Source organism: Somniosus microcephalus, unplaced genomic scaffold (genome assembly GCF_052327205.1).
Source record: "Somniosus microcephalus isolate GS21.2 unplaced genomic scaffold, FLI_Smic_1.0 unresolved_chr1, whole genome shotgun sequence".
Taxonomy (NCBI): Eukaryota; Metazoa; Chordata; class Chondrichthyes; order Squaliformes; family Somniosidae; genus Somniosus; species Somniosus microcephalus.
In genome coordinates this window covers 98,070,697-98,095,348 of record NW_028225179.1, presented here as the reverse complement: position 1 = coordinate 98,095,348, position 24,652 = coordinate 98,070,697, and the positions used below count along the sequence as shown (strand labels likewise).

At 42.3% G+C, this 24,652-nt stretch overlaps 1 pseudogene; it reads right to left on the bottom strand.

Moving 5' to 3' along the window:
• Positions 1–1,799: 1,799 nt before the first annotated feature.
• Positions 1,800–24,652, bottom strand: part of LOC147095639 (zinc-binding protein A33-like) — a 359,972-nt pseudogene continuing 337,119 nt past the window's right edge.

Below are 24,652 nucleotides of genomic sequence, written 5' to 3'. Positions count from 1 at the left end.
GATCTTCAGCTGGTCTGGAGCCAGTTTATGGGGTTCTTCAGCTGCTGTGGAGCCAGGTTATGGAGATCTTCAGCTGGTCTGGAGCCAGTTTATGGGGATCTTCAGCTGGTCTGGAGCCAGGTTATGGAGATCTTCAGCTGGTCTGGACTCTGGTTATGGAGATCTTCAGCTGGTTTGGAGCCTGGTTATGGAGATCTTCAGCTCGTCTGGAGCCTGGTTATAGAGATCTTCAGATGGTCTGAAGCCTGGTTAGGGAGATCTTCAGCTGGTTTGGAGCCTGGTTATAGAGCGCTTCAGCTGGTCTGGGAACATGTTATGGAGATCTTCAGCTGGGCGGAAACCTGGTTATGGAGATCTTCAGATGGTCTGGAGTCTGCTTATGGAGATTTTCAGCTAGCCTGGAGCCAGGTTATGCAGATGTTCAGCTGGTCTGTGGGAAGGTTATGTAGATTCTCAGCTCTTTTGGAGCCAGGTTATGAAAGTTTCTATCTTGTGCTTTCCGTCTTTCATAACAACCATGAGGTGTAACTCAGCAACCCCTTGCTGCTTGAGCCCATCCAGAACCAATTTTGCCCATTTATATACAACTGTTGTTAATATTGGCCCAGTAATTCTGGTCCCAGCGCGTGAGTACGGACGGGGTACTCACACGTGGGCCCATTGGAAGTGCCGGATTTCAGCATGCACAGCGCATGCGCGGAAAACCGGCATTTCCTCTCCTCTGAACCAAGGGGTTAAGAGGCGGTTCCCTTGCGAAGTTTGAGTCTGTGTGCGCGCGTTGAACTTCCTTTTTTTTTCCAGGTTTTAACGTGCGGGTAAGTCTGTACATTTTAGAAATGAAAAAAGCAGCCATAAGGACTTCATTTTCAAAGGTAAGTGGTCAATTATTTAAAATTGAAACATTTTTTCCACAGGTTTTTTTACTTTTAAATACTTTAAAGCAAGGTAAGTTTATTTTTAGCCCGGTTTTTTATAAAATTATTTTTTTCAAAATTTAAATTTTTGTTTAAAATAGTTATTTAATGTCATTTATAGTTTATTTACAAAGTGTGATTTTCTTTTTAATTTATTTGAAGGTAAAGTACAGTTTTACAGCTGCAGCATTTATACGTTTTGACAGGTCTATCTGTCAAGACTTATGAATGGAGCATTCCCTGTTCCGATTGGCTGCCTGTTGCTCACGTGATCCCAGGGGACGCTTCGCACTAACTACGCCCCTGGGACATGCCAGCACAGCGCGCCGGCCTCTGGGACAGGCCTTGGAGAGGAATTCCACGCAGGCCAAGAGGTCAACTGCCGGCGCGCTAGGTAAGTGTAGGTCGGGGGCTTGCGCCGCGGGAAGCCCCCGACCCGAATTTCTGGGCCAGTATGTATTTTTACTCTACTAGCCCCTGGGTTTGTGTAAACAGTGCAATCTGCCTCCAGGATACCGTTTCTCCGGTTTCCTGATGTTAAGCGGCACTGCTGCAATTTGTAACACGGACCCCGGATTCACAAATAGCAGCAGGGCCACTCACGGTGGAATGACCAGGAGCGAAGTGTTCCAGATTGGACAGCTGGTGCGATCGGCCAGGAGCTCACGTTAGAACCTTATCACAGTACACAGTAACACAGGTCCCAGCCCAACAGCTCAGCGCAAGGAACACTTACAATTCACCAGCCCAACACTTTGAACCGCACCATTTATTGCCAAACCCCTTTCCCAGTGTTGTTTCCTGCTGTGTCTGGAAGTTATTGTGTGAGTTGTGCAATATTCGGCCAGCAGTGGACACATTCTCTGCGTACTCTGACACATCAGTTTAGGAGCCTTCGTTTCGAATTACGCAGTTTAAGTGGAGCAGCATTTTACCCTCTTTGCACAATCCATGATAAAACATAGGAAAGAGTTTCGCCGGGAAAGTGTCTGTGAAAGTGTAGAGATTGGACATATCATCAGCATTATAAAGGAAAACCTGTCCTCCCTCATAGTCCAGGCAAACACCGATAGTCCTGCTAATGTAACACCCTTATTTAAAAAGGGTAGTAGGCAGAAGGCTGGAAACTATAGACCTGTTAGCCCAACATCTGTGGCATTTAAAATTTGAGAGTCCATTATTAAAGAGACAATAACGGGACATTTGGATAAACATAATTTAATAGGACAAACTCAGCATGGTTTCATGAAGGGGAAGTCATGTTTGACAAATTTGCTTGAGTTCTTTGAGGAAGTAACATACAGGGTAGATAAAGGGGAACCAGTGGACGTAGTGTATTTAGACTTCCAAAAGGCATTTGACAAGGTGCCACCCAAAAGATTATTGCTCAAGATAAAAAATCACAGTATTGGGGGTAATATTCTGGCGTGGGTGGAGGATTGGCTATCTAACAGAAAGCAGAGAGTTGGGATAAATGGTTCATTCTCAGACTGGCAATCAGTAACTAGTGTTCCGCAGGGTTCAGTGCTGGGTCCCCAACTCTTTACAATCTATATTAATGATTTGGAGGAGGGGACCGAGTGTAACATATCAAAGTTTGCAGATGATACAAAGATGGGAGGGAAAGTAGTGAGTGAGGAGGACATAAAAAACCTGCAAAGGGACATAGACAGGCTAAGTAAGTGGGCAGAGATTTGCCAGATGGAATACAATACTGGAAAGTGTGAGGTTATGCACTTTGGCCGGAAAAATCATAGAGCAAGTTATTGTCTTAATGGCAAGAAACTGTAAAGTACTGTAGTACAAAGGGATCTGGGGGTCCTGGTGCACGAAACTCAAAAAGTTAGTATGCAGGTGCAGCAAGTGATCAAGAAGCCCAATGGAATTTTGGCTTTTATTGCTAGGGGGATAGAATATAAAAACAGGGAAGTATTGCTGCAGTTGTACAAGGTATTGGTGAGATCGCACCTGGAATACTGCATACAGTTTTGGTGTCCATACTTAAGAAAAGACATACTTGCTCTCGAGTCAGTACAAAGAAGGTTCACTCGGTTAATCCCGGGGATGAGGGGGTGGTCATATGAGGAGAGGTTGAGTAGATTGGGACTCTACTCATTGGAGTTCCGAAGAATGAGAGGCGATCTTATTGAAATATAAGATTGTGAAGGGGCTTGATCGGGTGGATGCGGTGAGGATTTTCCCAATGATTGGTGAAACTAGAACTAGGGGGCATAATCTTAGAATAAGGGGCTTCTCTTTCAAAACTGAGATGAGGAGAAACTTCTTCACTCAGAGGGTGGTAGGTTTGTGGAATTTGCTGCCCCAGAAAGCTGTGGAAGCTACATCATTAAATAAATTTAAAACAGAAATAGATAGTTTCCTAGAAGTAAAGGGAATTAAGGATTACGGGAAGCGGGCAGGAAATTGGACATGAGTCTAGGTTCGGAATGGTCGTGGCCCTGTGGGTAGTGGAGCAGGCCCAGGGGCCGTGTAGCCTGGTTCTGCTCCTACTTCTTGTGTTCTAATTTTGTGTTAGATTTCAGGAGATGGGTTTATTCCTGTTCCTGGCTGGGGTGGAGATCGCCTTTACAGAAGGTAAGTATTGTAGAAAATATAGGGACAGAGTGATCTCCTGGACGAGTTTCGATCGCCTAGATGGGTCGGAGAGGAATTTCCCAGATTTTTTCTCCCAAATTGGCCATTGGGTTTTTTTATCTGATTTTTTGCCTCTCCCGGGAGATCACATGGGTTCAGGTGGGATGGAGAGTGATAGTGGATTTGAGGTTAGTATCAGATCAGCCATGAACTTATTGAATGGTGGAGCAGGCTCGAGGGGCCGATTGCCCTGCTCCTGCTCTTATTTCTTATGTTCTTACGTTCTTATGATTTACACTTGGTGTCAGTGGGACTAATGGACTTTCAACAGCTCTATCTTCATTCCCATTTCACGGATGTACCGTCCAGTATCCATGCTCAGGCCCCAGGTTTAACTCTCCTTTCCTATTGGATGACTCTCTGCGACACCCAATGATCACTCAGTCTTCTCCCTGATGTCCACCGCCCAATAGTGTTTCCCTGATGTCAATCCCTGTGACCCCAGGACACAGGCAGCAGCATTGAATCTCTCCGGGTTTATCAGGAATGGGTAATTCTCTGTTACCGATTCTCACACTGGTCCATTCATTAGATAGAACAAGCTTACGATTCGCTGTATTTGCGTTCATGGTCAGTGAGGCTGGGACTGGGAGAATTAAAAATGACGTCATGATAAACATTTTGGGCAGAGGAAGGTAGACGGAGACAGGTTAATATCTGATGTCTGTAGAACTGGATTCGGCAACCAGTCCATAATTTCCGTATTAGTAAATAGTGAAAACTGGGTACAGTGTATAGTTAGATATATTCCTAGACTCCAGTATATGGTGAACAGATATTACAGACTGGGCACAGTGTACAGTTAAATATATTCCTAGACACAAGTATATGGTGAACAGATATTACAGGGTCCCAGTCTGATCACTGTCCAGTGAGTCCTGGGTCACAGGGAACTCAATAAGCCAGGGGTCGCAGTCTCGTCGTGATCCAATAAGTCCTACTGCAAAGTGCGAAAATCTGGATGTCAAATAAGAAGATGTTCTGATGCCCTCATGCTTGAATCGCTCAATCTAAGGTCCCACATAAAGAATGGCCACTTGAATGAGGCCCCAGAGCTGCTGCCCCAGTGGTCTGTACACAGCAAAAGGCAGCACCATCAGGAGATGGGGCATAGAGCAGAACACTACAGAAAATGGACACCAAGCTGTGGAGTTTCTTACCTGGAGAGGTGATCAGTTTCATTTCCTTCCACAATGCTTAGAGTAACGGGCCTGGAAATACTGTGTATTTCAGACTTGAAGACACCAGGATCTCTTCATCTTCACCTCTCTCTGCACCATCACCTTCCTCACCCTTTTTTTAATCTTTTCAGTTCTTGCAGGACAGATAATCAGAAACAACTTAATAAACATACAGAAACGTTTAGATTGTAGTTGTTAATGATGTATTATCAGGGGTTTTATGAAAATGTGAAGGGATCTTGGTGGAGTTTTCACTGACGAGTTCCAGTGATGTGAAACCACGTCAGTTTTCCCCGGAAGACACTCGACAGGGTTTCCTCTGCTGCTGAAGACTTTGAAGGTTCACTGATCATTTCCTTTTATTTCTGGTGTCTATTGTCCCAGTAACACTGATGTTGTTTCTAGTCTGTGCGGCCCTGAGCTGGGGACAGTTGTGTTACACCCAACCTCAGCATCCCCTCGATAAGGAGACAACAGCCTATGTATCAGCTCCAGCACATTTTCAGGCAGCTCTGGGGAAACACGTAGATGTGTAAACATCAGACGACAAGAGGATTATGCTTATTGTGATGCCCATACAGTCAAATAGCTTCCTGTTGCTCGGTTTTTCATTAGAGCATTTGTTGCACGCGTGGGACTGCACCCCAACAAGTTACTGCTCTCAGGGTAGCACACACGGGACTGTACACCAGCCTGACACTAATTTAAGGACAGGTGAGAAGGGGAGAAAACTGAGAGACGACAAACTTTAACCTGAACAAAGAAACTTTTGTAACCTATAGGAGCAATTCGTATGGTGAATCGATTGATGCTGCATAACTAGATGCTGGTATGCGCTGTTTGGCTTTTAACAACAGTTTAATGGTTAGAGTGACAGGACAAGATCAATATCTCTCCCTTACTCAGGCTGTCAGAACCAAGTGCCGGGAAACACCGAGGGATTTCCAGCAGGAATGGTATTCAACCCTGGTAACATCTGTAAACCCAGCTCTGAGTTATACTGCTGACTGCACACCACAGTCAAACATGGGGAAGTCAAGGACAGCGCACCTCTTTTTAAAGATATTGGTTGAGTTCTCAGTGACAGTGAAGTGCTTAGTTTCAGCAAAGAGTGGACTGTCCTCTCAGTTCTTTACTAACATGGAAAACATAAAGGGGACCAGCAAATGCTTTAATAAGCTGCCTTCACTCTGGGTCCAGTTATACTGCAGCCACTGTGACGTCTTCAGAGTGTGGAACAGTCTTCTCGGCACTCAGAGCTCAATGCTGACTGATACCTGTTTGTCATCAGTTAAGTTGCACATTTTGCATTGTTGTGATGGGGTTGAGCCCTATATAACGTGTTGTTTACATGTACACCAATAGCTTGGAGATTGGGTTATAGAAGGCCACCTTGCCAAAAGAGATACTGTCTTGCAGCACGAAGTTTACACTAAGAATCAATATGTTCTCCTCAAGTGACGTCAGTTCCTCTTCATAGAAACATAGAATTTAGGAGCAATTGTAGGCCATTCGGCCCCTCGAGCCTGCTCTGCCATTTAATGAGATCATGGCTGATCATCCAATTTCAGTACACTGTCCCTGCTTTCTCCCATATCCCATCACCCCTGTAGGCTTAAGAAATATATCTAACTCAATTCTTTCCAATTTCTTCTCCATTGGTCGCAGATCTTCATCCTTTGTCTCCTCAGCTCTTCATTTAAATGTTTCTCTTTTCTTCAATGTTTCGATGGATTTCGGCAAATTGTGCGGAAATATCTTGCTCCTGGAGTCCTGTGAGTTGCTAAGATGGTGCAACAGATCATTTAAGCAGCAGGTTGTTAAAGGGTGGCGGTGTTTAAAGGTAAAAGCAGTAATATTCGCATCCAGTGCTGAAATGTTCCCCTCCTGCTACCGTTTTAATTCACTTTTATTTTGCTTTTTCTCCTCCATGGAATCCAAGGCCGATTTCAGCTGGTCCTAAAAATGGAATGAGATCTCACCATAACATATTGCAATGTCTGCTGTTTATTCCCAAACTGTGGGGACAGTTGTTCAGGCTTTTAGCCAGACACTAGTGTTTATATTGTGCATTATATGCTTATTTGGGTCACACAGTGAATTGAAAACTGCTAGAGAAACAGTTTCTGTGGTAACTCCAATGTTTAAAATGCCCAAACATACTGCCGAGACTCTGAACCTGCCACATAGTGACACTTTTGTAGGACTTCCAGTGTTAATCTAAACAGTAGCCTGGCATGGCTACATGTTAAAGCCCCACATGGTGCTGGTTATCTTATTCCCCGCAATTCACTCAAAATGATCTCTCAAAAATGTTTAGCTGCAATATTCCCCTCAGTAACTGAAATTTCCAATTTCCCAAATTAGACTTTAAACAAACTAAAAATAAAATATAATTAAGAGAACCATAAATATATGTATCCAAAGTCTTTAAATGCCTTCATTACAGTTATTTTGAAGGCCTCAGCCTCTCCCAACAGACTGGGCTTGGAGTTGATATGTTTGCCTGGAGTTTTGATTCTGTTCGCTGAATGCAGGTTGTGTGGTTTGCACAAGCGCAGTGAACCCTATTTCACAGCGAGCATCAATACAGCTCAGGTAAATGGAGGGATTATTTTTCTGCAGCTCGAGCAGTTTCTGCTGAGCTTTGTCTGTTTCTTCAAATGATATGAAGAATAGCGAGAGGACAAATTTCAAATGCCTTAAGCTGAAGGTTATATTGAGTAAATTTCAAACCACGAGTGTGTGTGTAAAAGAGAGAGATTGAGCTACAGAGAGAATCCCTGAGATTTCTGAGCATGGGAGGGAAATTGTTAGCTTCCATAGGGTGAGGGAGCACTGGGAATATCGGGAAACGGTGTGAGCATCCGCCACTCAGATAGTTATTCTACAGAATTATTAAAATGTAGTTAACTAAAGTAAATAATTTACATTAAATAAATATAGGGAATAAAGTTCATTAGAGTATTTAAATTAAATACATTTAAGAAATCAGTTTCATTGCACTATTTAATTTAAATAACTATATGAAAATCAGATTCATTACAATATCTACATTAAATAATTACAAGGAATCACATTCATTGCACAATTTACATTTAATAACTATATGCATATCAGAACCATTACAATACTTACATTAAATATGTATAAGGTATAAGTTTCGTTACAGTTGCCGGGAATTTGTGGTCCTGAGGGTGGCGAACTGGCAACATTCAGCATCATTCTGCCTTTGAAACTGACCGCATATTCGATAGTGAAATTCTGAAGTTCTGGTTTGTCTTTCACTCTTCCGCCATATACTGCGCTGTGCCCAACACCAGCCCCACCCCAGCCCCCCAACCCACAGAGCTGGCAATCAGTGTAATCTCTCAAATCAGGGAAAGTGACAGTACCTTTGGCTCTTGTGCAGTAATTACACTGTCAAATTTCCCAATAAAAGGCAAAACCAAAGGGATTAGGTATAGCTGGGGTTTTAACAGTGTGTTGAATGCTAAGCAAAGGTTATGAGCCTGGAAAAAGCAATTTTAATCTTCTGCAGTGTCAACTTATCAATTTTAATAAAAATTAAACTTTTTAAAGAAACTTCATAAAAAAAACATATATTTTAAAATTTGTTCATCTTTGTATCAAGTTTGCCTTTTCCACATGTGAGAGCCCCAATCTTTGTTTTGCTCTCTAACATTTTTAGCAAGTAGAATTTTAAGAGCTTACCCACTTCCTTGCTTGCTGTCTTTGAGAATTGTGCATTTTGATTGGGTGCTCAGACAGCTTGTTGACATCACAGCAGCTCGCACTTGACGATACCCCACTATACTCCGTTGATTTGAATTATGTGTTCGAAAACACAAAATTCTCAACACAGAGATGGCGAAATCTTTGTTCGAAACTTCATACTGGGCCTTAGGCAGAGACCTTTGCTTCGCTGTTGACCACAAATTCCTAACCATATGTGTTCTTATTCAGGCTAAGCTGGCTGCCGTCTGAAATGGATGATCATGTCATTTTAAGAGGTAAGCATTACATTAATTTAATTGTAAACCAACAAGAAACGGGCATTTGGGTGAATGCTATTTTTAGCCTGAAACCGGATGTGCCAGCTCTTTTACACCCACCAATTTCCTTTTCATTGCCGTCAAAGGGCAGACAATGGAGCGGTGTGAAATGCGCAGGCAATTGGTTACTGCCTGTTTTTCGCTGCTGCCCAAGATAATTTCACCTAATCAAGTCCTGGAGGAATTATCACTTTGAGCGATTGTGCAAAATGGAGGATATTGAATAAATGGCCAATTATACAAAATGTCCGATTTTCCCTTTCATTGAAGTCAATGATAGAGAAATCAGCTGGGACACGTAATTGGAATTCAATTCTAGACCATCCAATTTACACTAACATCCAATGTTAACTTAGCTCTTACTCCATGAAAAACCTATGTTACTTGTTACTCCCACATTCTTGCATCATATATGAAATGACAAAATCATTAATAAGGTCCAATGGAGTGATTGTACCAGCGGCACATCGATTCCCATTCCAAATTGGTAAAAACAATCATCATTAATTTTAATCTATCCTCTCCAGAGGTGAACTGAGGTGACAAGATCTGCCGACCATTCACATCCCATGGGAAGTAAAATTGTGTCTTGTGTAAAGTAGGTGATCCATCGATCCATCAGTTACCACCTGGCATGTTATGCATATCACATAAAATATACAGCAGGGAAACATGCCATCCTGCCCAACTTGTCTGTGCTGAGGTTTGTACTCCACACGAGTTGTTCCCATTCATTCTATCTCATCTCAGCATTTCAACATATTCGATTTTCTCTCATGTAATCTTCTAATTTCCTTTTGAAAGCGATTTAGGTAGTTGCCTTACCATTTCCTGTTGTAGCGAGTTCCACATTATAACAACATCACTTCCTCCAAATAAAAGGTTGTGCTATGGGAACCCGCATGACTCCTAGCTACAATTAAAACAGAAAATTCTGGAAATACTCAGCAGGTCAGGCTGCCTCTGTAGAGAGAAAAACCGCGTTAACATTTCAAGTCAATGACTGGAAAAAGTTAGAGAAGTAGCAGATTTTTAAGGAAGTGGTGGGGCAGGGAAAGTGGGGACTGGAGTAAAGAACAAAAGGGAAGGTCTGAGATATGATGGAAGGCAGGAGGGTTTAAAAGACAAATGGGCCCTAGCTATGGCTGCCTTTTCATGCAATATGTGGAATATTCTTTATTCCAGTCCTACTCACGTCCCCTCTCTCAACTCTTTATCCGGTATATTGATGACTGTATCGGTGTCATTTCATGCTCACGCCCTGAACTGGAACATTTCATTCCTTTGCTTCCAATTTCCAGACTTCCCTCACCTTCACATGGCCCATCTCCAACTCCGCGACTTCTCTGTCTTCATTTCTGGGGATGGGCTACCAACAGATATCTTCTATGAGTCCACTGACTCCCACCGCTACCTGCATGACACTTCCTCTCACCCCACTTCTTGTAAGGACTCACTCCCATTCACCCTGTGTTTCCATTCCCGTCGCATCTGTTCTGGTGATGCCAGTTTCCATACTAGTGCTTCCGATGTGTCTCCATTTTTATTCAACAGAGGATTCCCCTCTACCATGGTTGACATGGCCCTTGACGGTGTCCATGCAATTTCTCGCACTTCTGCTCTCACCCCTTCACCTGCCTCCCAGAACGACGAGAGGGATCCCCTTGTCATTAATTTTCACCCCACCACCCTCCAGATTCAAGGGATCATCCAATGCCATTTCCGCCATATCCTGCTTGATCCCACAACCAAACAGACCTTCCCCTCCTTCGCCTTTCAGCATTCTGAAGGGACCACTTCCTTGTGACGCCCTGATCCACTTCTCAATAACCCCCAACAACCCCTCCCCTTCCCACGACACCTTTTCTTGCAAGCACAGGAATGCAACACCAGCCCTTTTACCTCCTCCCTTCCCAACGTCCAATGCCCCAAATCACCTTCCAGGTGAAACAGTGAGTTACTTGTATTCTTGCAGTATACTGTCTTTGCTGCTCATGATGCAGTCTCCTCTACATTGGGGAGACCAAATGCAGATTGGGTAACACCTCCGTTCAGTCTGCAAGCATGACCCCGAGCTGCCGGTCACCTGTAACTTTAATTATCCACTCCACTCCCACTCTGACCTCTCTGTTCTCAGCCTCTTACACTGTTCCAGCGAAGCTCAACGTAAGCTCGAGGAACAGCACCTCATCTTTCGATTAGGCACATTACAGCTTTCTGAACTCAACATCGAGTTCAACAATTTCAGACCATATCCCCTGCCCCTGTTTTTTCAGATGGCAGCTGTTGATGATTTTGCTATTCTCATTTATACCTCTTCTAGACCCATCTTTTGTTTCTTAACTTTTCCCATTACCACCTACTTTTGCTTTGTACAATCATACCTTTTGTCAATTAATCACTCCCGCAAGTGGAAGCAATCCCTCCACATCTACCCTGTCCAAACCATTCATTATTTTAAATACATCTATCTGGTCACGTATAAGTCTTCTCTTTAAAAATTAAAAGAGCCACAAACTGTTCATTTTTATGCTCGCTGTAATCCCGTCATGCTGTTACCAGCCTCGAAAATCATTATTGCACTTTCTCCAATGCTTTGATGCCCTTTGTATATTATGGAGCCCAAAACTGAGCAAAGTGCGGGCTGACCATGGTCCTATACAAATTCAACATAACTTCATTACTGTTGAAATATCTACCCCTGTATATACATCCCAGTGCTTTGTTGGTATTTTTAATTGCTTTGGTGACCTGCGATGCTACTTTAAAGTATCCATTTTCTCTTCTACCCCATTCCGTTTCTTATTTTCTTAGCTTTCGACGTTGTTTGTACTTTTCCTATCAAAGTGCATCACCTCACAATTATTTACGTTAAAGTGAATTTGCCAGTAACTACCCAGTCTGCAAGTTAGTTTAATATTTATTGAATAGTATAGTCCCTTGTGTATATTGAATCCATTTTTTCAAATTGTGTTGAAACAAAATCAAAGCAAAAACATATTTGAAGTTAGTTCACCAGAAAGATAATTTCGTCTTCCTTCATTATGTTATAATTAAAATCTGGCTCAGAGGTAATTCCCTGTTCAAAGCATTTACTCACTGAGTTGTTTCTATTTGTTCAGTTTAGTATGTTTACCTGACGATTGTATGTACAGTTATATTTTTAAAACTATCATTTGTTAACTTAACCTGATGGTTTGCCAATTCTGCATTCCAATATTCATAAGCCATCAGTACAAAACAATGGCCCAGAAATTCGGGGCGGAGACTTCCCGTGGGTGCAACCTCCCATCTGCACTTACCTAGTGCACCGGCCGTTGAGCTGTGGGCCCGCTTGGGATTCCGATCCTGGGCTTCCTCCAACTGCTGGCGCACAGTGCTTGTGTATCCCAGGGGCGCAGTTAGTTTGATGCATCCCCTGGGATCACGTGGGCCATGGAGAGCCAATGGTAGCAGGGAAATGCCAATCATACAATTGACAGGAAGAGCTGTCAAAACTATAAATACTATAAGCCGCAAAACATCACTAAAACTTCAAATAATTTTTTTTTTAAATCACATTTTTAAAATAACTATAAATTACATAAAATAAATATTTTAAACAATAATTTAAATTTTTGAATAAAATTAATTACATTTTCTAACGGGGCTAAAATTAAACTTACCTTTCTTTCAAGTATTTAAAAATAATAAACCTTTGGAAATAATGTTTTCATTTTAATTAATTCACCACTTAACTTGTTAAAAGCAGGCCTTGCGTCTGCTTTTTACATGTGTAACTCCTGGAGACTTACCCTCCCAGAGAAACCTGCAAAACTAATGGCCCAGAAATTAGGTTCGGGGGCTTGCCGCACGTGCAAGCCACCGATGTGCACTTACCCGGCGTGCTGACATTTCAATCCTGGCAACATTGCATTTCATGTCACTGGCCCACTTCAGGTCCTGCCGCGCTGTGCGTGCATGACCCAGCGACGTACTTAGTGCGTTGAGCTGGCTGGGATCACGTGAGCACTGGGCAATCAATCGGAGGTTGCAAAAGTTCATTCATGAGTTTGACAGAAAGAACTGTCAAACTCATGAAAACTCGGGCACCCAAAACAATACTTAAACTTGAAATAAAATTTAAAAAAACACCACACTTGTTAAATGAACTATAAATAACGTTAAAAAATATTTTAAACAATAATTTACATTTTTGAAAAAAATAATTTTTTTAAAAACCGGGCTAAAAATACACTTACCTTACTGTAAATTCTTTAAAAATAATAAACCTGTGGAAAACATTTTCTAACTTTAATTATTAGACCACTTACCTTTTAAAACTAAGTACTTACATCTGCTTTTTTCCTCCGTAAAGAGTGGAGGCATTCACGCACGGACAAACCTGGAAGAAAACGCGAAGTTCAACGGGTTCGCGCTGCCTCCAATGTCGGACGCAAACCGCCTCTTAACCCCTTGGTTTTCTGGAGAGGAAATGCCATTTTTCCATGCATGCGCTGTGCATGTAGAAAACCGGCAATTCCATCGGTCCCACGCGTGAGTACACGGTGCTTACTCGCGTGTTGGGACACTAATTTCTGGGCCAATGTAAGTTCCATGCTCATGCTCCATGCTCACGCACTGCCTCTCCGGTCTACGCGTTCGACCTCTGAACCCTTTCCTTTAAGGGAACGGAAGTTCCGGTTTCCCATGCACGCGCAGTGCATGCATGAAACCGGCACTTCCATTGGGCCTACGAGTGAGTACCCCGTGCGTACTCACCCATGGAGACGTGAATTTCTGGGGCATTTTTTAAGGTTTTTATTAGAACTTTGAAATAAAATCGTACGTTGAGCGGTTATGTATTTATTCAACTCTGTCTGTTAGTGCAGTCAGTTGTTGTTTAAAACTATAATAAGGGTTTAAGACTTTAAGATCCGATAAGAAATCACTGACTTCAGTTCCTACAGAGAGATTTCTGACAAAGTTAATTTCACATTCATGGCCATCCACCGAAATGTTTCAGATCCGGGGATCCTCCCTCTCCCACCAATAGTGTCAAACACTTCGTGCTGCTCCCTCGCCAGAAAACAAACGCCACTCATCACTTCTGCAAGACTCTGGTTCTACCTCTGCGGTACTGCCAAAGGAAAGGACTCTCCAGGCAACAATTCTCCCCATTTCCAGTTCGGTTTAAATCCAAGCACCCCTCCCCCCACCCCTGTGTCAATTAATCTCAGAACCGCTCCCGGAGCGCTGTAGAACCCAGGGCCATCACTTTGTTGTTTCACATCCTCAGCTCACCAAATGCAAAACTGCTGCATTCAATCCTCGATCCATAATCTGGTTTTTCTAAATCTACAAATTGTTTCCCATCATTACTAAATGTTAGACCTCTGCCTCCACTGGGCACAATCAAAGCTGACCAACTGCCCTGCAGGTGAGCCACAGGACTCCTACACCAGCTCTCTGATATTCTAGAACACCACCATTGTTACCAAAACCTAACCCACCCTCCTAATCCTGCCAAAGTTCACAACAAACCCCTAATCCCAACATTATCCTTAAGTGGTGAAGACAGTGCTTTATCGTGTTATCTCTTCTCAATCACTATATTGTGTGCTAGAGGTTGTCAACAGGTAAGATATGCATTCAGATTGTAGCTCAAGATTTTCTAAGCAAGAAACAAAACCACGGATTCTGTGTTCAACCAGAAATGAAAAGTATCAGTGTATTATTTGCCTGAATACAATTAAAAAACATGGACATCATGTAATAAAATGTTCTTACTCAGTCACCTTAAAACAGTAGCAGTGAGGGTATGTAATGATTCTTATCGAGCTTATCCACTATGTAAATCTAAATTACCATGGCCGGGGCTTGCACTTTCCGGGCTCCTGAAGTGGCAAGGCCTGTCCCCCAGTCCCCTGTTTTTTTCATTTTAATTGAAAATAAATCAGGTTGGCGAGCGCATAAACAGACTTTCACTGAGATTGAGCAATATGACGGAAGTTACTCTCTGCACATTTCTACTGAACAATGTTGGTCCATTTGCAGGGCTGTAATTGGAGTCATTTAATTTGGGATGATAGTGTCAAATGGATTCTATCACATTAGCTGCCCATGATGCATCACTTCCTGTCTCCTTTGCCTTTAAGACAATGCTGCCTGGCGTGCGGTCAATTCGATATCGCACAGTTAAAATTATTCCTGTTGTGGTTTAATTCGGTGAAGCCATTTAACTTAATGAAATCAATACGAGTGCGAGGTCAGCAGAGAGTGCTGTGAGTTTGGGTAAGTGTGAGAGTTCTTTAATTGTTATTTCTCTTTAAATCATTCTTGATAAGATTACTTAAGCAGTTTAAGTAAAGGGGAAAAGTTAAGTATTTGGGATTCTGTTGGTTTAAGAAGAGTAAAACAAGGTTACACTGCAGTAGGAGTAAATTGGCATAGCAGCTGGTGAAAACCAGTTTTCTAACCAATCAGCAAGGGTGACTCATTTGGCTGTAAACAAACAAACAGTATAAAAAGACCATTGCTAGTGCGAGCAAGCACAGGGTGCGAGGTCAGCAGAGAGTGCTGTGAGTTTGGGTAAGTGTGAGTGAGGGTAAGTGGGGTGTTAGGTGCTCTTTTCATACTTTAACTCTGTGGGTTGCAGTTAATAAGACCTTTCTGGTGCAGAGTGACTGTTGGTAAACCATTTAACTGGTGTAATTAGAGGGATTGATTTAATTTAAATCCAATAAATTAAAGGGGATACTAGCATCTATAATCGGGCAGAAGGTGTCCATAACTAACAATAAAAAATTTAATTAATTACATAGAATGGAGCAGGTGTTACTGTTGTGAGATGTGGGAGCCGGTGGACCCCATTGAGGCTCACGGTGGTTATGTCTGCGACAAGTGTCTGCTGCTACAGGAACTCCAGCTCCGTGTTGATGAGCTGGAGTCTGAGCTTCAGACACTGCGACACATCAGGGAGGGGGAGAAGTTCCTGGACTCTGTGTTTCAGGAGGTGGTCACACCTATGAAGTTAATTAATTCAGATGTAGCCCATGGTCAGGGACAGGACGGTGTGACTACGTGTGAGGCAGGTACGGGGATCCAGGAGGTAGCGTCGGAGGAGCCGCAACCCTTGCTCTTGTCCAACAGGTTCAACGTTCTTACTCCCTGTGGGGACAGGAGCAGGGACTGCAGGGAGGATGAGCAACCTGGCCACAGCACCATGGAACGGGGGGGCATTCAAGAGGGGGGAGTAAATAGAAATGTTGTAGTGGTAGGGGATAGTATTATTAGGGGGATAGATAGAGTTCTCTGCAGCCGAGAGCGAGAGTCCCGTAGGCTGTGTTGCCTACCTGGTGCCAGGGTTAAGGACATCTCCTCTGGGCTGGAAAGAAACTTGCAGTGGGAGGGGGTGGATCCAGTTGTCGTGGTCCATTTTCGTACAAACGACGTAGATAGGACTAGGAAGCCGGTTCTGTTAAAGGAGTATGAGCAGCTAGGGGTCAAATTAAAAAACAGAACCTCAAGGGTAATAATCTCTGGATTATTACCTGAGCCATGAGCGAATTTGGCTAGGACAAATAAAATTAGAGAGTTAAAAGCGTGGCTCAAAGAATGGTGTGGGAGAAATGGGTTTTGCTTCCTGGGACACTGGCAACAGTACTGGGGCAGGAGGGAGCTGTTCCGTTGGGACGGGCTTCACTTGGCCAGTGCTGGGACTAGAGTCCTGGCGGATCATATAACTAGGGCTGTAGAGAGGGCTTTAAACTAACTAGTGGGGGGGAGGTTCCTAGAGAGCAAATAATAAAAATGACAACAGAGAAGGTCATAGGCTTAGGTAGCAGTGGGGAAATTAAAAACCAGAGCGTGTCAGGAAGGGGCAGAAGGTATGGAGTAAAAGATAAAGTAATAAAAAGGGCAAAAGCAGGAACTAAGTGTCACAAAACATATTTGAAAGTTCTCTATCTGAATGCACATAGCATTCGTAACAAAATAGACGAGTTAATGGCACAAATAACTACATATGGGCCATTACAGAAACATGGCTGCAGGTTGACAATGCCTGGGAATTAAACATACCAGGTTATTTAACGATCAGGAAGGACAGGCAGGAACGAAGGGGAGGTGGGGTGGCTATGTTAATAAGGAAGGAATCACTGTAATAAAGAGAAATTATATTGGGTCAAAAGATCAGGAAAATGAAACAGTTTGGGTGGAGATAAGGAATAATAAGGGGAAAAAAACACTAGTGGGCGTAGTCTATATGCCTCCGAACAGTTGCAACTCTGTTGGACGGAGTATCAATCAGGAAATAGTTGAGGCTTGTAATAAGGGAACATCTATAATTATGGGGGATTTTAACTATCATATTAATTGGACAAATCAAATTGGGCAGGGCTGCTTTGAGGATGAGTTCATTGAGTGTATTAGGGATGGGTTTCTTGAGCAGTATGTAACTGAACCGACCAGGGGGCAAGCAACCTTAGATCTGGTCCAGTGTAACGAGACAGGATTAATAAAAAATGTCCGAGTAAAGGATCCCCTTGGAATGAGTGACCATAACATGGTTGAATTCCATAGTCAATTAGAGGGTGAGAAGGTTGGAACTCAAACAAGCATGCTAAGCTTGAATAAAGGAGACTATGAAGGTATGAGAGCGGAATTGAGTAGAGTGGATTGGGAAAATAGATTAAAGGGTAAGATGATACATGATCAGTGGTGTACATTTAAGGAGTTATTTTACAACTTCCAAAAAATATATATTCCACTGAGAAGAAAAGGGTGTAAAAGAAAAGACAGCCATCCGTGGCTAAGTAAAGAAATTAAAGATAGTATTCGACTAAAAACAAGGGCATATAAGGTAGCCAAATCTAGTGGGAGGATAGAGGATTGGGAAAACTTTAAAAGACAGCAAAAAATAACAAAAAGATTGATTAAGAAAGGGAAGATAGATTATGAAAGTAAATTAGCAAAAAATATAAAAAAGATAGTAAGAGTTTTTATAGTTATATAAAAAGAAAAAGTGTGGCTAAAGTAAATGTTGGTCCCTTAGAGGATGAGACCGGGAAATTAATGGTGGGAAATATGGAGATGGCAAAAACACTGAATGAATATTTTGTATCAGTCTTTACAATAGAGGACACTAAGAATATCCCAACACTGGACAAACAGGGGGCTATAGGGGGTGAGGAGCTAAACACGATCAAAATCACTAAGGAAGTGATACTCGGTAAAATAATGGGACTCAAGGCGGATAAATCACCTGGACCGGATGGCTTACATCCTAGGGTCTTGAGGGAAGTGACGGTAGGGATTGTGGATGCATTGGTAATAATTTTCCAAAACTCCCTGGACTCAGCAAAGATCCCGGCAGACTGGAAAACTGCTAATGTAACACCCTTATTTAAAAAGGGCAGTAGACAGAAGGCTGCAAACTATGTTATAAAAGATGTTAGCCTAACATCTGTGGTAGGTAAAATTTTGGAGTCCATTATTAAGGAGACAGTAACAGGACATTTGGATAATCATAATTTAATAGGACAAAGTCAGCATGGTTTTATGAAGGGGAAGTCATGTTTGACAAATTTGCTGGAGTTCTTTGAGGAAGTATCCTATAGGGTGGATAAAGGGGAACCAGTGGGCATAGTGTATTTAGACTTCCAAAAGGCATTTGACAAGGTGCCACAAAAAAGATTATTGCTTAAGATAAAAAATCACGGGATTGGGGGTAATATTCTGGCATGGATAGAGGATTGGCTATCTAACAGAAGGCAGAGAGTTGGGATAAATGGTTCATTCTCTGACTGGCAATCAGTAACTAGTGGTGTTCCGCAGGGGTCAGTGCTGGGTCCCCAACTCTTTACAATCTATATTAACGATTTGGAGGAGGGGACCGAGTGTAACATATCAAAGTTTGCAGATGATACTAAGATGGGGGGGAAAGTAGTGAGTGAGGAGGACATAAAGAACCTGCAAGGGGACATAGACAGGCTAAGTAAGTGGGCAGAAATTTGGCAGATGGAATACAATACTGGAAAGTGTGAGGTTATGCACTTTGGCAGGAAAAATCGTAGAGCAAGTTATTATCTTAATGGCAAGAAACTGGAAAGTGCTGTAGTACAAAGGGATCTGGTGGTCCTGGTGCACGAAACTCAAAAGGTTAGTATGCAGGTGCAGCAAGTGATTAAGAAGGCCAATGGAATGTTGGCTTTCATTCCTAGGGTGATAGAATATAAAAATAGGGTGGTATTGCTTCAGTTGTACAAGGTATTGGTGAGACCGCACCTGGAATATTGCGTACAGTTTTGATGTCCATACTTAAGAAAAGACATACTTGCTCTCGAGTCAGCACAAAGAAGGTTCACTCGGTTAATCCCGGGGATGAGGGGATGGACATATGAGGAGAGGTTGAGTAGATTGGGACTCTACTCATTGGAGTTCAGAAGAATGAGAGGCGATCTTATTGAAACATATAAGATTGTGAAGGGGTTGGATCGGGTGGATGCAGGGAGGATGTTCCCGATGATGGGTGAAACTAGAACTAGGTGGCATAGTCTTAGAATAAGGAGCAGCTCTTTCAAAACTGAAATGAGGAGGAACTACTTCACTCAGAGGGTGGTAGGTCCATGAAATATGCTGCCCCAAAAAGCTGTAGAAGCTACATCATTACATAAATTTAAAACAGAAATAGACAGTTTCCTAGAAGTAAAGGGAATTAAGGGTTCCGGGGAGCGGGCAGGAATTTGGACATGAGTCTAGGTTCGGATCGGTCATGGCCCTGTGGGTAGCGGAGCGGGCCCAGGGGCCGTGTAGCCTGATCCTGCTCCTATTTCGTGTGTCTAATTCTGTTAGATTCAGGAGATGGTTCTGTGATAGTAGATTGGCGGTTAGGATCAGATCAGCCATGATTTTATTGAATGGCGGAGCAGGCTCGAGGGGTCGATTGGCCTACTCCTGCTCTTATTTCTTATGTTCTTATGTTCTTAATCCCAGTGGGCGCTTAAATGATATTTATCAGCTCATCTTTGAATTTACTCTTGGACACTGTATAAATAAATGTGTTTATGCAACAACTCAAAGTGCGAAGCATATTCCCGGATTGTTCCACAATAGTGAAAGGTTTATTGTAATTTGTCTTTAAAAATTGAATACCTTCAAATTGTACAACTATATAAGATGTGAATATTACCATCCATGACAATATAAAACTGCCAGATATGGCGAGCAGTAAAAAATGGATTTCCTTCGGCTCTCCATCTCTCGATCATTTTGATTCTCAGCATTGTTGTTTGCACGAAGCCGCCTTCTCATTCTATTGGCCAATACAATGTGCCTGATGGTCAGAATATTGAGCAGTAAAATCAACACAATTGGAGCAAATGGATTTAAAACTATTTTCATCCACAAAAATGTTACCCCTATGGGTGAGGTATAGAAGCTTGATTTTCATAGCAGGATCATGGCACATTGTCAATTAGTTCCAGCGGTTCAAATATAAAATAGATTGGAACATTTTCTAAAAAGCTCAGCCCACACACTATTGCTATAACCACAGCTGCAGTTTCTTTGGTGCAATATTTTGATCGCAATCTATGAAAACAAATGGCCACAAATCGATCAAAGCTGAAAGTGATAGTTATCCAGAGCGATCAAAGAATTCAAAACACAAGGAGAGATTGAGACTGCAAATGGGAGTGCAGTTCAGAAATGAATATGGAAAATAAGCATCATTTATCTGATACAGGATTACAGGTAATGTCAAGACCAGTAGGTCAGCCGTTGCCATGGCCACCAGGTAATTGGTGAAGCATTTGGAGAGACCGCACCTTCCACGAGAGAGAATGACGATTTTCACCACATTAGCTGCAAAGCAGAGCAAGATGATGTTACTGACTTTCCTTATATTGAGAGGATGATCATTAGCAAGTTTATTGCTTTGACAATTTAGGAATTTCTAACCTTGGCCCTCAAATGTCTCTCCGGGGTAGTCTTAACCTACCACGCATGGTGAAATCTCACGTGATCGAGTGCAATGCTCGATTTCCTCCCGTCCGAATATTACTCCCCTTTATCTTCAGTCGAGAGTAGAGTCGGCTCAATGTTAAACCAGCATTGCTCCCGATCCTGTCAGTTTACCGAGGGGTGGGTTAGGTTAACATTGCCCCACAGTGGGGGATTGATTGGCTGATGTGCTGAATGGAAATGCTGGCCAAGGATCACCTGTTAATACAACCCGCCGCATTTTCCTTCGTTTGATAGTCATTGGCAGGAAAATCCATTGAATTATGCAAAAGCGGTGGTTCCAATCACCAGTTTGCCGTATCTGTCTGACCCGCCCGTAAAGAATAAAATCTCCCCCATAGCTGCCGGTGCAATCATTACAAACTCTGCCGGACCTTGACTTTGGGATTCAAGCAATGTGTTGGCCTTTACTGTGTTGCCTCACACCATTAGCTGGCCTCAATTTAATGCAGCATCCAATATCGCTCAGTTTCACACTCACAGCCTTCATGGTTGCCCTGTGAGTGTAATCTTTCCGAGTAGTTGGCCGCTTTTCGAGATCCTGCCTTTCACCAAAACATAGCGGCAAATGCACCCATGGTTTACAGGTATCTGGTAACAATGATAAACAATCGCTGCTGCGGGCACATTCCCACAAAGTTGGTGGGAAACATAACTTGATGGATATTTTAAACTTTTCAACAATATCAACCGATTAGAACCCTGGTGCGATACTAGTATTTCATTTGGATTGACAATTACAAAAAAATGTAGGAAATGCTGTAAATGTTCAGCAGGTCAGACAGCATTTGTGGCGAGAGAACCATCCTAAATGTTTTAGATCGATGATCTTTCATCAGACCTGATCATTGACCTGAAACTTTAACTGTGTTTCTCTCTCCACATGTGTTACCTCGCCGGCTGAGGTTTTCATAATCTGCAGTACTTCGCTTCTGAAAATTGCAAGAATCTCTACAAAGGAGACGCAATCCCACCTAAATTGTTACTTTTAATAATTCAGAAGAAATTGTGCTGCCCGTCAGGTTATTACATTTAGAATATGTCGGAAACTTGGAGTTTTCTCATTATTATTTGTTTGATGGTGGTAATCAGAGTCTGCACATCAATCACATCAAAATAAACAAATACTATCAATAAACCAACAGTAGGAACACTGACACAGAGAGACACTGTTAAAGTTAATATTAACTGATTAGAAACGGCTTACCAGGAACACCAACTATTGCAAGAATAGGGTAGTAAATGTTTTCTATCTGTATGATCACCGGCAGTCCCATTTTCAGAGAGAAGCGATTTTGTCAGTTAGTGTTTTGGAGACGCAGCTCTTTTGCTTTCAAAATAAGGTCTTATTTATACCTGAGAGAAACAGCGAGTGACACACGAGCATTGCACAATGATTAGTAATAGTTACAGTCATTTAACAAACAGGTTCAGCCGACCCTTATTTACTGTTGCTGGTCAGAGAGTGTGATATTTTGCAATAACATTTCATGCAGGAAAAATTTTAGAAATGAAACATTTTGAAATCTTCATTACTAAATTAATGTTACAGAACCCTGAAGCTGAGGATACTCGTTTATAGGAGCATGGGAGAATTTTGATTAAATTAATGCACACATGTGTGGTAGATTAGCACCATTAAGCTGTCGATGCATCGTATTTTTTCTTTTTTCTTTTATACTCTACATTATATCAATATATAAGGAGGGTCCGTGGTGCACTTGTGATGGAATAGCTTTCACAGGTACACAGTGAAAGTGATATAGTCAGTTGTATACAGCTGAGCAGCCCTGCGGATCTGAGACATTGCATTTCAGCATCAGCAGGCACTGAGCAGAGGGGAAGGAGACAGGGTCTGGTCTGATATGTACCGGGTGTGAGAAAAGTGAATATGGATAACGATCTCAGTAGCCGTTTGGAAGGGATGTGTGTGTTTATGGCCATCAAAGTATACGAATTGGGTGGTGAAAGGGAGACTTCCTGCCGGCTGTCAAGGTGGAATTTGGAGCGGGGCCAGGATTATATATACTAATCTCAGTTTTGAAATTTCAATTGGCCTAAATTCTACAGCTTTTTGGAGGAGGGTGTTCCCGATTTCTTCCACCGTTTGTGTGAAGCGGTGTTTTGGAAATCACACCTGAACTGTAGAGCTCTAATTCTAAGTTTATGCCCACCAGATGAAATGGTTTCTCTCTATTTACCCTTTAAACTGCTTTATTTTTCTTAAACACCTCACAGATAGATCATCAGTAATCATCTTTACTCAATTAAATACAAGCCTCTTATGCAGAACCTGTCCTCATAATTTAACCCCTTTAGCCCTGGCATTATTCTGGTCAATCTGCGCTGCACCCATTCCAATGCCATATGCTTCCTCGGGTGGGGTGCACAGAACGGTATGCAGTGCTCTAAATGGGAGCACCCAGATTTTTGTATAACTGTTACGTCACTTGCCTCCTTTCTATTCCAGCCCCATTCAGATAAAAATCCTAATAGAATTTTGGGTATTAAGAACATATTAGCATAAGAATTATGAGCAGGAGTAGGCAATGCGAATCCTCGAGCCTGCTCTATCTCTCAATAAGGCCACGGCTGAACTTCGACCTCAACTACACTTTCCTGAATGATCCCCATAGCCATTAATTTCTCTGGAGTCAACAAAACTATCTATCTCAACCTTGAATATGCTCAACAACTGAGAATCCTCAGCACTTTGGGGCTCAGTGAAAGTCAAAGTATCGCAACCATTTGAGTGATGAAATTCCTCCTCATCTCAGTCTTAAAAGGCCAGCCCCTTATCTTGAGACTATGGCCTCTAAACCTAGACTCTCCAGCAAGGGGAAATAATCTCTCAGCATCTACCCAGTCAATCCACCTCAGAATCTTATATTTTCAATGAGATCACCACTCATTCTGCTAAACTCCAGAAAGCATGGGCCCAATCTACTCAATCTTTCCCCATAGGACAACCCTTTCATCCCAGGGATCAATCGAGTGATCCTTTGCTGCACCGAATCTAAGGCAAGTATATCCTTCCTTAAATAAGGAAACCAAAACTGTGGACAGCGTTCCTGGTCTGGCCTCACCAGTGCCATGTACAATTGTAGCAAGACTTCCCTACTCTTTTACTCCAATCCTCCAGCAATAAAGGGAAACATGCCGGTTGCCTTCGTAATTGCTTGCTGTACCTGCATATTAACTCTCACTTTTTCTTTTACTAGGACACACAAATCTCTCTGAAAAACAACATTTAATAGTTTCTCATCAGTTAAAAAATATTTAGTTTTTCTATTCTCCCTACCAAAGTGAGTAACCTGATATTTCACAACAATATACTCCATTGGCCACATTATTGCCCACTCACTTAATCTGTCTATATCCCTTTGTAGGCACGTTGTGACCTTCTCTCAGCTTACTGTCCCACCTAGCTTTGTATTGTCAGCAAAGGTTGATATATTGCACCAAGTCCCTTCATCGAAGTCATTAATATAGATTATAAGTAGCAGAGGCCCAAGCACTGATCCTTGTGGCACCCCATCAGTAACAGCCTGCTAAGCTGAAATGACCCGTTTATCCCAACTCTCTGTTTGCTGCCTGTTAACCAATGCGTTATCCATGCTAATACATTGCACCCAAACCCATGTGTCCTTATCTTAGTTAATAGCTTTTTATGTGGCAACTTATCGAATGACTTTTGGAAGTCCAAGTGTACTACATCCCCTGGTTACCCATGATCTACGCTGCTAGTTACTTCTTGAAAAAACTCTAATAAATTTGTCAAACACGATTTATCTTTCATAAAACCATGATGACTCTGTTTAATCATAATATGAATTTCTAAGTA